This window comes from Schistocerca gregaria, chromosome 1 (genome assembly GCF_023897955.1).
Source record: "Schistocerca gregaria isolate iqSchGreg1 chromosome 1, iqSchGreg1.2, whole genome shotgun sequence".
In the NCBI taxonomy this organism is placed as follows: Eukaryota; Metazoa; Arthropoda; class Insecta; order Orthoptera; family Acrididae; genus Schistocerca; species Schistocerca gregaria.
The window spans coordinates 311,164,927-311,176,728 of record NC_064920.1 but is presented as its reverse complement, the minus strand read 5'-3'; positions in this window follow the sequence as shown (position 1 = coordinate 311,176,728).

Sequence of the window (11,802 nt, the reverse complement as noted above, 5' to 3'; positions counted from 1 at the left end):
AGCACTTCAACAGGCAGAATGTCCATGATTATTCGTGCATGACAGGCACCTGCCACACCTATTTCCTCATCAATACTGGAGCCAATGTGAGCATTCTACTGCTTGCTCTCATGCCTGCTATACTGTCACTGTTGCCACTGCAACTGCATGTGGCCAATGACAGTGTAATCACACCGAGCGAGGTGGCGCAGTGGTTAGACACTGGACTCGCCATTCGGGTGGACGATGGTTCAATCCCGCGTCCGGCCATCCTGATTTAGGTTTTCCATGATTTCCCTAAATTGCTCCAGGCAAATGCCGGGATGCTTCCTTTCAAAGGGCACAGCCGACTTCCTTCCCCGTCCTTCCCTAATCCAATGAGACTGATGATGTCGCTGTCTGGTCTCCTTCCCCAAAACAACCAGTGTAATCACAGTTGCTGAACTTGCACACAACATGCTTGAAATCGGCACAGATACACAAATACCTTGGACATTCCCAGTGGAAGAGACAGTTGAATCAGTCCTGGCAATTTTCTCTTGCACTACCAACTACTGCTGGATTTAAATTGCACCCTCCTATTACAATGGGATGGCCAGCAGTTGATCCATGGTGTCATCAGAGATATACTACTTGCTGGCACTGTCATGCCCTTGGTCCTGCAGCTAGCATTGAACACACCACTCAACCTGAAGCTACAAAGCAAATGACTGTGCTTAAAGGCAGCCAAGTACTCATGATTACATCATGACAATGAGATCGTGTACCTCACCAACTAACAACTACAGAAATGAATTGTCGATGCCACCACATCACTACATGCAGCTCATCTGCATCTCGACATCCTTCATCACCTCACCATCAGTCATTACCATAGTACTGCTACTATGGACACTTCTCAGGTTAGTGAAGCATCACAACCCCCATTTGAGTGTGCTCCTGAGAAAATGCCATGTAATGTTAACAATGACTGTGAATCACATTGTGCACCACTTCGTGGACTGCTCCAACTTCCCAAATTGGATCACATACAATCTGTACAATGCAAGATAGTACAGTCCACCACATTACCACTACATCATCTCCCCCTGTCTGTTGCTGACCCCATTGTCTAGCTCCCCACAAACTTAAAGCAGCTAAAGCTGCAATGGACGAATTTTTCGAGCTTGCATAGTTGGGTCCCAAGTTTAACTACTTCCTAAAAGGAATGCTAAAAGGAATGGCACTTGGAGCAGTGACTACTACTACCTCAGTGCCTATACAATCATTGACAGCTTCCCCATTCCAACTTGCACGATTTTTCCCACACCTTTCAGCATCATCAATTGCAAAACGGCATACCTGAAAATTCTGATGGGAGAGGAAAACATACAAAAAACTGTTATAATCATGCCATTTGGTCTCTTTGAGTTCCTCTAAATGTTCTCTCAATGCAACACAGACATGGCAAAGATTTACTGATAGTGTACTGCTCAATTTGTCTTTTTGTTGTACCTGTGTAGATGACATAATAATCTTTTTTCAAAACGTGCAAGATCACGATGACCACCTGCATATTGCCCTTGATAAGCTGCCTTCTCATGGGGTTATCATAAAAAATAACAAGTGCTAACTTTGGCAACGCTCCATTACCCTTGTCGGACACTATGCCGATGTGTCTGGAATGCACCCTAATCCAGAGCAAAATGACCAAATATGCCTCCATCTGTCTCCCAGAAACTGGGGGGCGTCATCATCTACAGGGACCAATTCCCACACATTGCTGAGACTTTCCTAACACTCACCCAAGCATTGTGCACCAAAAATACATCTGGCAAATGATGCCTTGGTTGGATGCAAAAATTTCAAGCAATTTTTGAGAAAATAAAGGAGCACATGTTACAGGCCACAGTCCTCACCCAGCCACCATCTGACACACATCTAATTATCACATCTTATGCTAATGACTATCCAATCAGGGCTGCTTTACAGCAAGAGGTAGTTGAAATCACTCATCTGTTCATGTTTTCCTTGTGCGAACTTACCAACCTCCCCCCCCCCCCCCCAAAGAAAAAGGTCCACATTTACCCATAAACTGCTAGCCATATATAAAGCAGTTTGTCAATTCCAAGATGATGTTGAGAGGAGACCCCTTACTATATTTACAGATTATTGCTCGTTGGCAGATGCATTCCCCAACCCTTTGGCAGATTCTGTGCCCAAGAGACTCCGCTACCTACATTTTGTAGCACCATTCACTATCAACCTCCAATACTTTGAAGGTGCCAATAATATTGTGGTGGACTGTTTTTCCTGTATTGCAGCTGCCTCCACGCTGTTGGGCTTCAATGCATAATTGACAGGTGCTGATATCCATAGCTTGTTCAACAAACCAGACACCGGGCCCCAATTGCAACAATTCACTTTACTCAGCACAACCAAACAAGTTTGGTGTGTTGCTTTGAATGAATAGGTTGGGCAGTTGTTGCGGAGCGATATTGCAGGACAGTTTTTGAGCTTCTCCACAACCTTGCACCTCTGAGCATGCACCCTACCACACACCTCATCATGGAATGATTTGTCTGGCGTAACTTTAAAAAGGATTATGTCATGTGGACCAGGACTAGCATCCTAGCCAGCAGCCAAAACTGACCACCATGCGCAGCCCCATTTTGGTAAATTCCTGATTCCAAATGGGCTGTTCAAGCATGTCCACATTGACACTATAGAGCCACTCCCTGAATCGCAGGGTTACCATTACATTCTCACAATGATAGATTGTGTGGTATGATGGGTGGAAGTCACACCAATTTCTGACACACTATTAGAGACAGTAACAAAAACTTTCATCACAGTTGGATTGCAAGATTTGGCTGACTGGCCTCTTTAACATCAGACCAGGGCTAGCAGTTGGATTCTCAACTGTTCAATAACTTATGCTACCTATGCAGATGCCACTAGTTCCACACAACCTTCTACTATTCCCAATCCAATGACTCATGGAATAGTGGCATCAGATGATGAAAGCTGCTCTCATGTGCCACTCAGAACCTTGGTTGGAAGCCCTTCCATGGGTTCTCCTGGGCATTTGCATGGCTCATAACGATGACCATGCATCGCTTGCCAAAATATTATACAACAAGCTCCTCACTCTATCTACTGAATTTGTAGCACAAGAAAAGGTCCCCACATGCCAGGACTTACCAGACTTAATTGCATGCGTGTGCACACATACAAACCATTCATGTGCCACCCTGTTCCATCACATGACACAATAAATTGTTATTCATAAAGACCAAGCCATGTGTTCTCATGTGATACTACATACAGACACAGTGAAATCCACCCTACAACCACTATTTACAGGAAAATACCAGGAGCTGAATTGTGAGACAAACATTTTTGATATAGTAATCACTGGAAAACAAACAACAGTGTTGGTGAACCAGCTTAAGCTGATGTGGACTTAAGCAGGTCACAACAGATGCTTCCCACCCCACCACCTCCTACTCATTTGCTAATCAAAGTGTGTGTGAATCTCTACGATTTTCTGCCTGACGACATCTGCATCACGTTACATGATACCGACCTCTTGATTACTGTTACCACATGGACAGACATGTGTGTGTAAGCACTGTCACACACAGTTTTGTGTACACCACTCATGTCCCACCATAAGTTGATACGGCAGAACTCACCTCCTGTTTTTAGCAGGTGGCACACTTGCCACACTGGCTTTAAATGCTACCAGCCCTGCAACACTTCTTGTGGTCACAACAATGCGAGGCCACGCCACCAACGTGCCTCTCTCCTAAAATTCTGCAGCTGAGTGAGCAACAATTAATTATAGGTGCCACTGAGACTACTTCCTTGTCTGTTAATGCTGGCGGTGGCAAACCGTTAATCTCACCGCTGATGTAGTGCTTTGGCAGGCCCTGTACCCCCCACCCCCCAGCACACCTTGGTGACTATGTGTTGTGTCTTCCACTGCACCCAACATCACACACCGCTTCAGATGGACAATGCACCATCACAACCTCTCCTCACATGCTCCACACTGTGGGGAGTGCCTCTGTGGCAGTGTAACATCTCTGACTCTGTAAATGAGGATTGCTGCCCACAAAGCTATAGGAAAGGAGTATGCTAACATTTGTTAATGCTAGCATTTGTTGTGTATATGTGCTCACTAATAAATAGCGTGGAAATCATATCTCTACGTTGTGTCACTTTCCTGCTATTGCACCGCAAGTATGCCATTTTCCACAAGGTTATTAAAAACACAATCAAGTTTTCAACTGAGTAAGTGTTCCCCAGAAGGAAAGTGCAATTCTTGGTAGATTGAGTGATAATAAACAGAAGAGACTGAGCTAAGAAATATGCTCACTCGTGTTTCATGTTGTGAAGGAATAAAATTGAATTTGGTTTTGTAAGACTGTAATTTTAATAATGAAAGCAAGTTAACAAAAGTTTAGATTATAAAATGACTGTAACTGGTCATGTAAATTAAATTACACATGTTCCATCTACGTGATGGAACCTGTGACGTAACATGGGATTCTTTGGAATAACACATTCCACTCTGATCCTCTTTGGCCAACAAATGGTATTTGTGAGAACTGAAAACATACTTTAGGTACATGTAAAGTAGAAAACATCCCACTGTGCCTGCTCTAGGTTTATATCTGTGCAGATAAAGTGTAATTCAAGCCAGCTCTGGACATTGGCAAGACGTGCCAATGAATAAACTTCTCTACCTGCTGTAGCAGAGCACTTGTCCTTTTGATATCATGGCTTGCCAGTGTCTTGGAGGTCAAGGAGCAAAAAGGGTGAGCACAAGAATGTAAACAATAATAAAGAACTACAAATCATTATAAGAACTGCCTCTTTCGGTTCCTAATGTTCAAGCAAAATGCATGTGTGTTGCAATAGGCTGTCATAAGCTACAAAACCTGTTCACCCATCATTATAATAGAAGATATATACCAAAAACAATGAATATAAAATACAGAAAAGCTATGCTAAGCTGTTTGTGTTAATTAGTGGTTTGGACAGATTAATGCTCCCATCCAGCAACCACACCTCATAACAAGGAAAAGTCCAGCAGCATGGCATTGTCGTACTGCATAGCAGGGCTGTGAAAGAAAGTAATTAACTTCAAGAACAGTGACCAGAAATTATTTATCAGGTTAAATTGATACACATACATCAGGGTGCAGATCACATTGACTGTAACTACCAATCTAGAATGCAGTGGGAAAACTCTTCAATATTTCTATGTGGGTAATTGGTAATGTATCCCTCAAAAAGAATAGTTCTTGTGAAAGAAAATGATTAAAATTCAATCCTCCAAAACCTAATTCTTTGGAGTCAGGTTACATCATAGTGGCCTCTCCAGGAGTAGAATATTAATGTCAATTGTTCTACTTGGCCAAAATGTCTCTGTTACCTGCTGTTATAATTTTTTCTTGGATTCAGGTGCAGGGTCATCATTGGGGACTGGAAAGGCTTTATGATGGCAGACCATTGTCATATGTTGTATGATACAACAGAATATTCTGCATTACACAAAAACTGTAATGGGACTACATGCCAAGAAAGTTAGATAGAAATACTTGGCATATAAAGAATGCAAATGTACATACTATAATTGTTTGTGAATGACACATAATCAACATTTTGCAAAATCAGTTACTTCCCAATGTTATTGAAATCTGAAACATGGACAAATAATTTACAGATTATTATTAAAGGACATTGGTACTTTTCTAAGAAATAAAACATGTCTCATCCTAATCTTATTATCATAGTAATATTAAAGAAAGCAAGAAAAATGGCAGGCTTACATGATACAAGATGTAAGAACACAGTGAAGAGCACAAGGCATTTTGTGCCTCAATTATTTAAAAAAGTGAAAAACAAAATTATTTAAAAATGGCATATATTTGTATTGGTACAGGGTACAATTTAATCTCTGATTTAGAGAGATAGTTAATTTATTACAATTCCACATTGAATGGCTATGGCAACATTTGTTAATAATGTTGCAAAAGTCATTCAACTGTTCTCCTGTTGCTGTTTTTCAAATAAACTCTTAGTACAAAACAATAGTAGTTACATTTAATCAATTATGAAGCTGCTTCCGGCACATTTTATGGCAGTATTAGGTAATTGAGGGGCCGAGAGTAGACATGGTGCAAGCGCTTGCTGAAGCAAGCTGAGTACATTTCTGCCAACATTAAATGGCTATTTATAAAATACGAGCATGACTATCGAAAGATCAGATATTCTTTCCTAATGGTCAGTTAGTCTGTGTGTAGTTGGAGGTATTGTTAGAAATTGTAGGTCCCCACCATTATTTCTTTTATAACACTGATATATTAAAATTTTATTTTAAAACTTCATAGAATAAAACAGCCACATCACACATGAATGTACATTATAAAACAAAGATATGTGAGTAGTTAAAATGATATGAATACAACAATATGAAAAACAGTATGTGAATAGCAAATACTATTTAAATCAGCAATCACTTACTTTACATTAAATTTTATATATACTGTGCCTGGATTTAAATATATGGTTGGTTTTGTTTGTCTGGAATGTAGTAGTTTTAGATGATAGTGTCATGTCTGGTAGGCAGATCTGACATTAGTGGGTTTTAGCAATGTGTTGATTCCATGCAGTATCATGTCTAGGTATCTAGTAGGTACATGATTAAATTTTTGTTTTGCTTTTGTTTCTCTTGTCAGCATTGTTTCCTTATGTATGATTGTTTGTTTACACATACTGCATTTATTGTGTAGGTATGTGACAATTTTAGGTTCAAAATCATTTTGTTCTGCAAGATATTTTAGGACTTGTATCTCTTTTTGTATGGTGTCATCCTCCGAAGGTAGGTTTAGTAACCAGTAGAGACCAGATGTTACGCATCATTAAAACCTTAAAATGTGCATGAAAAATGCTTAAAAATGCATGGAAAGTGTTGAAATATTAAAATTCAAATAATAAAAAAACACTTATTTACTGCATGCTTCATATCTCAAAGTCAAACCTGTGCATATAAATTATGAGGAAGAGTGCTGGTCATACAAAAAATTGGTACATTTAGAATGCTGATATCATTCTCTGAATACTTGATAGTATAGACTTGGGAGGGGTTCTTTCTGGGATTATTTTCTAAAAATTTGCAAATTGGCAATCCATGGCATGTTTCAAGAACTGTTCCTTCTTTTCTATTGTTGTCAATAACAGGCGGATGTGATACAGGAGAGTCGCAGCAAAACAATCAATATGTATAGGACCAACTTTGAGATATATGGCACACAGAGGGCCACACTCAAAAACTCCATAATATTTTATTTAACAAACAACATACAATCATGAATTGTTTTGAATAGCATTAACTTTTAACTAATACTATTAAACCAATGCATCATTTACAATTTATTTTACATTTTTCTACTATTCTAAACCTAAACGACCAATTACTGTTCAAAATGTTCGGTAGTAAGATTGTGTCTCTGATCACTCAAAACATTTTTATAAACAGAAAATCCTGCAACTGGCCATCCTGATTTAGGTTTTCCGTGGTTTCCCTAAATCACTCCAGGCAAATGCCAGGATGGTTCCTTTGAAATGGCATGCCGACTTCCTTCCCTTCTCCAATGAGACCAATGACCTCACTGACCAATGACCTAATAATGGTGTATTTCTGGGTAGTTTCAGATAAATCTCAAAATTGTGTGCGTAATTGATGTTTATTATGGTCAAATACAGGTAATTTATTGTTCTGTTATTTTGTAGTTCTATGGTAATTTTATTTTGTGGTGCAGATGTATTAGTTGTATGTCTTCATTATTTCCATCATTTTTAAGAGCCATGAACATACCAGTATCTATTGTAATATACAATTTTGGAAATTTTGTGTTTGTGGCATGAAGTAATTCTCTTCTACATTATTTAAGAAAATGTACACTATTCAGCTTGCGATGCTACATGCCATGGCTACACGATCTGGTTAAATATAAAATGTACTATCTTAATGAAAGAAATTTTGGTTCAGTATTAAGTTTATTAATTGAATGAACTTATATTTTCCGCTTGTTAAATTTTATGCTTTCAAGTAATTTAACCTGTTTTATATTCAACTGGATAAATTGTAAGAATTTAACCATTATATTGTATGACATTAAGGTTAACAATTTGTACTCATCTGGGCCCACTGCATCATATATATTATAGGCCTATTGTAATAAACAATATAATCAAACACATCAGTATGTTTGATCTCACAACATAATATAGAAATCTCCTTATATGACATATAGGGTTCAAATGACCAAGATGAGAACAAATTGTAAATGTTAGTGTCATATAATGTAATGGGAAAACACTTACAATTTCTCTGATTGAAGATAAAAATTGTTAAATTACTTGAAGACTTAAAATTCAACATGTTATGCATGAAGAAGAAATTTAATCGTACATATGTCAGCATCAATATTGTCACAATACCTGCAATTATACCAACCAATGCATGACAAATTCATTGATAAGGACTAAATCAATCACACAATTGTATAACAGAACAAAAACCTGGATGACATAGTATCCACAAATTATGCGTAAATTCTGTTAATATAGAACCCATATTCCACAGCACTATCAAGAAACAAGTTGAATTAACAACTAAAACAGTAGTTGATGCATATAGATTACACAAGAAACAACAGACTTAAATTGGTATGGGGACATTGAAAGGAAGAGAAAAAGAAGGCACCAATAATTGCAAAAACCACTATAAAGACTACATGATATTACATCATATTAATGATAAATGAAAGGAGTAGAATAGAATAGAGCTAATAACACATCAACAATAAAATCAGGCTACGATAATAGTTTAGTCAGCTAAAACAAAATGACTATTTACAAATTATAAATGTCTTTTTCACAGTAAATAACATCATAAAATTCACTACAGATCTTACAAACACATACAGCATGAACAAAGATAATCATCAAACAGTGTAAACTACTCTACCCAATTGTGAAAAAGGAGCATGTTTGGTAGTGGATCCTAGAACACCTAAATTACATACTTTCACCAAGGACTTCCTGACACTTAAATCTATACTCAATGTTAACAAATTCCTCTTATTCAGAAGCACTTTCCTTAACATAGCCAATCTATATTGTATATCCTCTCTACTTTGATCATCAGTTATTTTGCTTCCCAATTACAAAACTCATCTACTACCTTAATCTCATTTCCTAATCTAATTCCCTCAGCATCACCTGATTTAATTTGACTACATTCCATTATCCTCATTTTACTCTTGTTGATGTTCATCTTATATCCTCCTTTCAAGACACTGTCCATTCCGTTCAACTGCTCTTCCAAGTCCTTTATTGGCTCTGACAGAATTACAATGTCATTATCAAGTATTTTTTTCTTCTCCATGGATTTTAATTCCTAATCCAAATTTTTCTTTAGTTTCCTTTACTGCTTGCTCAATATATAGATTGAATAACTTCAGGAATAGGCTACAACCCTGTGTCACTCCCTTCCCAACCAGTGCTTCCTTTTCATGCCCCTTGACACTTATAACTACAATCTGGTTTCTGTACAAATTGTAAATAGCCTTTTCTCCCTGTATTTGACCCCTCCCACCTTCAGAATTTGATTCCAGTCAACATTGTCAAATACTTTCTCTTAACTCTACAAATGATAGAAACGTAGGTTTGTCTTTTCTTAACCTATCTTCTAAGATAAGTCACAGGGTCAGTATTGCCACACATGTTCCAACATTTCTACGGAATCCAAATTGATCTTCCGTGAGGTCAGCTTCTACTAGTTTTTCCATTCATCTGTAATGAATTCGCATTAGTATTTTGCAGCCATGATTTATTAAACTGATAGTTAGGTAATTTTCACACTTGTGAACCCTTGCTTTCTATGGGATTCAAATTATTACATTCTTCTTTAAGTCTGAGGGTATTTCACCTCTCTCATATGTCTTGCTCACCAGGTGGTAGAGTTTTGTCATGGCTGGCTCTCCTGAAGCTATCAGTAGTCCTAATGGAATGTTGTCTACTCCTGGGGCCTTAGGTCTTTCAGTTCTCTGTCAAATTATCATATCTCCCATCTCACTTTCATCTACATCCTCTTCTGTTCCCATAATATTGCCCTCAAGTACACTGCCCTTGTATAGGTCCTCTGTATACTCCTTCAACCTTTCTGCTTTCTCTTCTTTGCTTAGGACTGGTTTTCCATCTGAGCTCTTGATATTCATATGGGGGGTTCCCTTTATTCCAAAAGTCTCTTTAGTTTTCCTGTAGGCAGTATCTATATTACCCCTAGTGATATAAGCCTCTGCATCCTTACACTTGTCCTCTAGCCATCCCTGGTTAGCCATTTTGCACTTCCTGTCGATCTTAGTTTTGAGACAATTGTATTCCTTTTTGCCTGCTTCATTTATTGCTTTTTTTTCCTCCTCTCATGAATTAAATGCAGTATCTCTTCTGTTACCCAATGATTTCTACTAGCCCTCACCTTTTTACCTACTTGATACTCTGCTGTCTTCACTGTTTCATCTCTCAAAGCTACCCATTCTTCTTCTACTGTATTTCTTTTCCCCGTTCTTGTCAATCGTCCCCTAATGCTCCCTCTGAAATTCTCTACAACCTCTGGTTCTTTCTGTATTCAGGTCCCATCTCCTGAAGTTACTACCTTTTTGCAGTTTCTTCACTTTTAATCTACAATTCATGACTGATAAATTGTTCTCAGAGTTCACATCTGCCCTGGAAATGCCCTACAATTTAAATCCGTTTTCCTAAATCTCTGTCTTACCATTATATAATCTATCTGAAACCTTCCAGTGTCTCCAGGTCTCTTCCACTTATAGAACCTTTTTTCATGATTCTTAAACCAACTGTTAGCTATGATTAAATCATGCTGTGTGCAAAACTCTACCAGGCAGCTTCCTCTGTCATTCCTTACCCCCAGTCCATATTCACCTACTACTTTTCCTTTTCTTCCTTTTCCTACTATCAGATTCCATTCCTCGATGACTATTAAATTTTCATCTTCCCTATATGAATAATTTCTTTTATTGCATCATACATTTCTTCAATCTCTTCATCATCTGCAGAGCTAGATGGGATGTAAACTTATACTACTGTGATAGGCATGTGCTTCATGTCTGTTTTGGCTACAATAATGAGTTCACTATGCTGTTCATAGTAGCTTATCTGCATTCATATTTTTTATTTTTAAGGAAACTATATGCCTTTAATAAACAGATACAATAAAAATCACTAGATTACTAGTAAAAAATAAGACACATCAAAATCCCAAAAATGGCAAATTTATTACATTTGTTATATCAAATTTTTATACAGACATTCCAATTGATGAAACAATTGCCATAATAGAACATAATTTACTATGTTGCAGAAAAACTGCAGTAACGAGAATGAGTGAGATCATTCACTTGTTGAAATTAATAGTGAAGCAAAGTTACTTTCAATTCAATGGTAAATTGTACACTGAACTCGATGGTGTAGTTATGGGATACAGCATTGTAAGCTTAACAGTGGGAATTTTCTAAATTAATGTAGGAAAAAATCACAATAATCTCCAAACTAATACATTACAGTAGATATGCTGATAACATACGGATCTTAATAAATGGAAATCATGAAGACATCCAAGTAATACATAATGTTCTCAACAATTTGCACCCCAAAATAAAATTTACAATATAATTAGAAAATAACAAAACAAAATATCATGTCGATGATCATGATAAAGATCAGTTATGCACACAAATTCAAGAT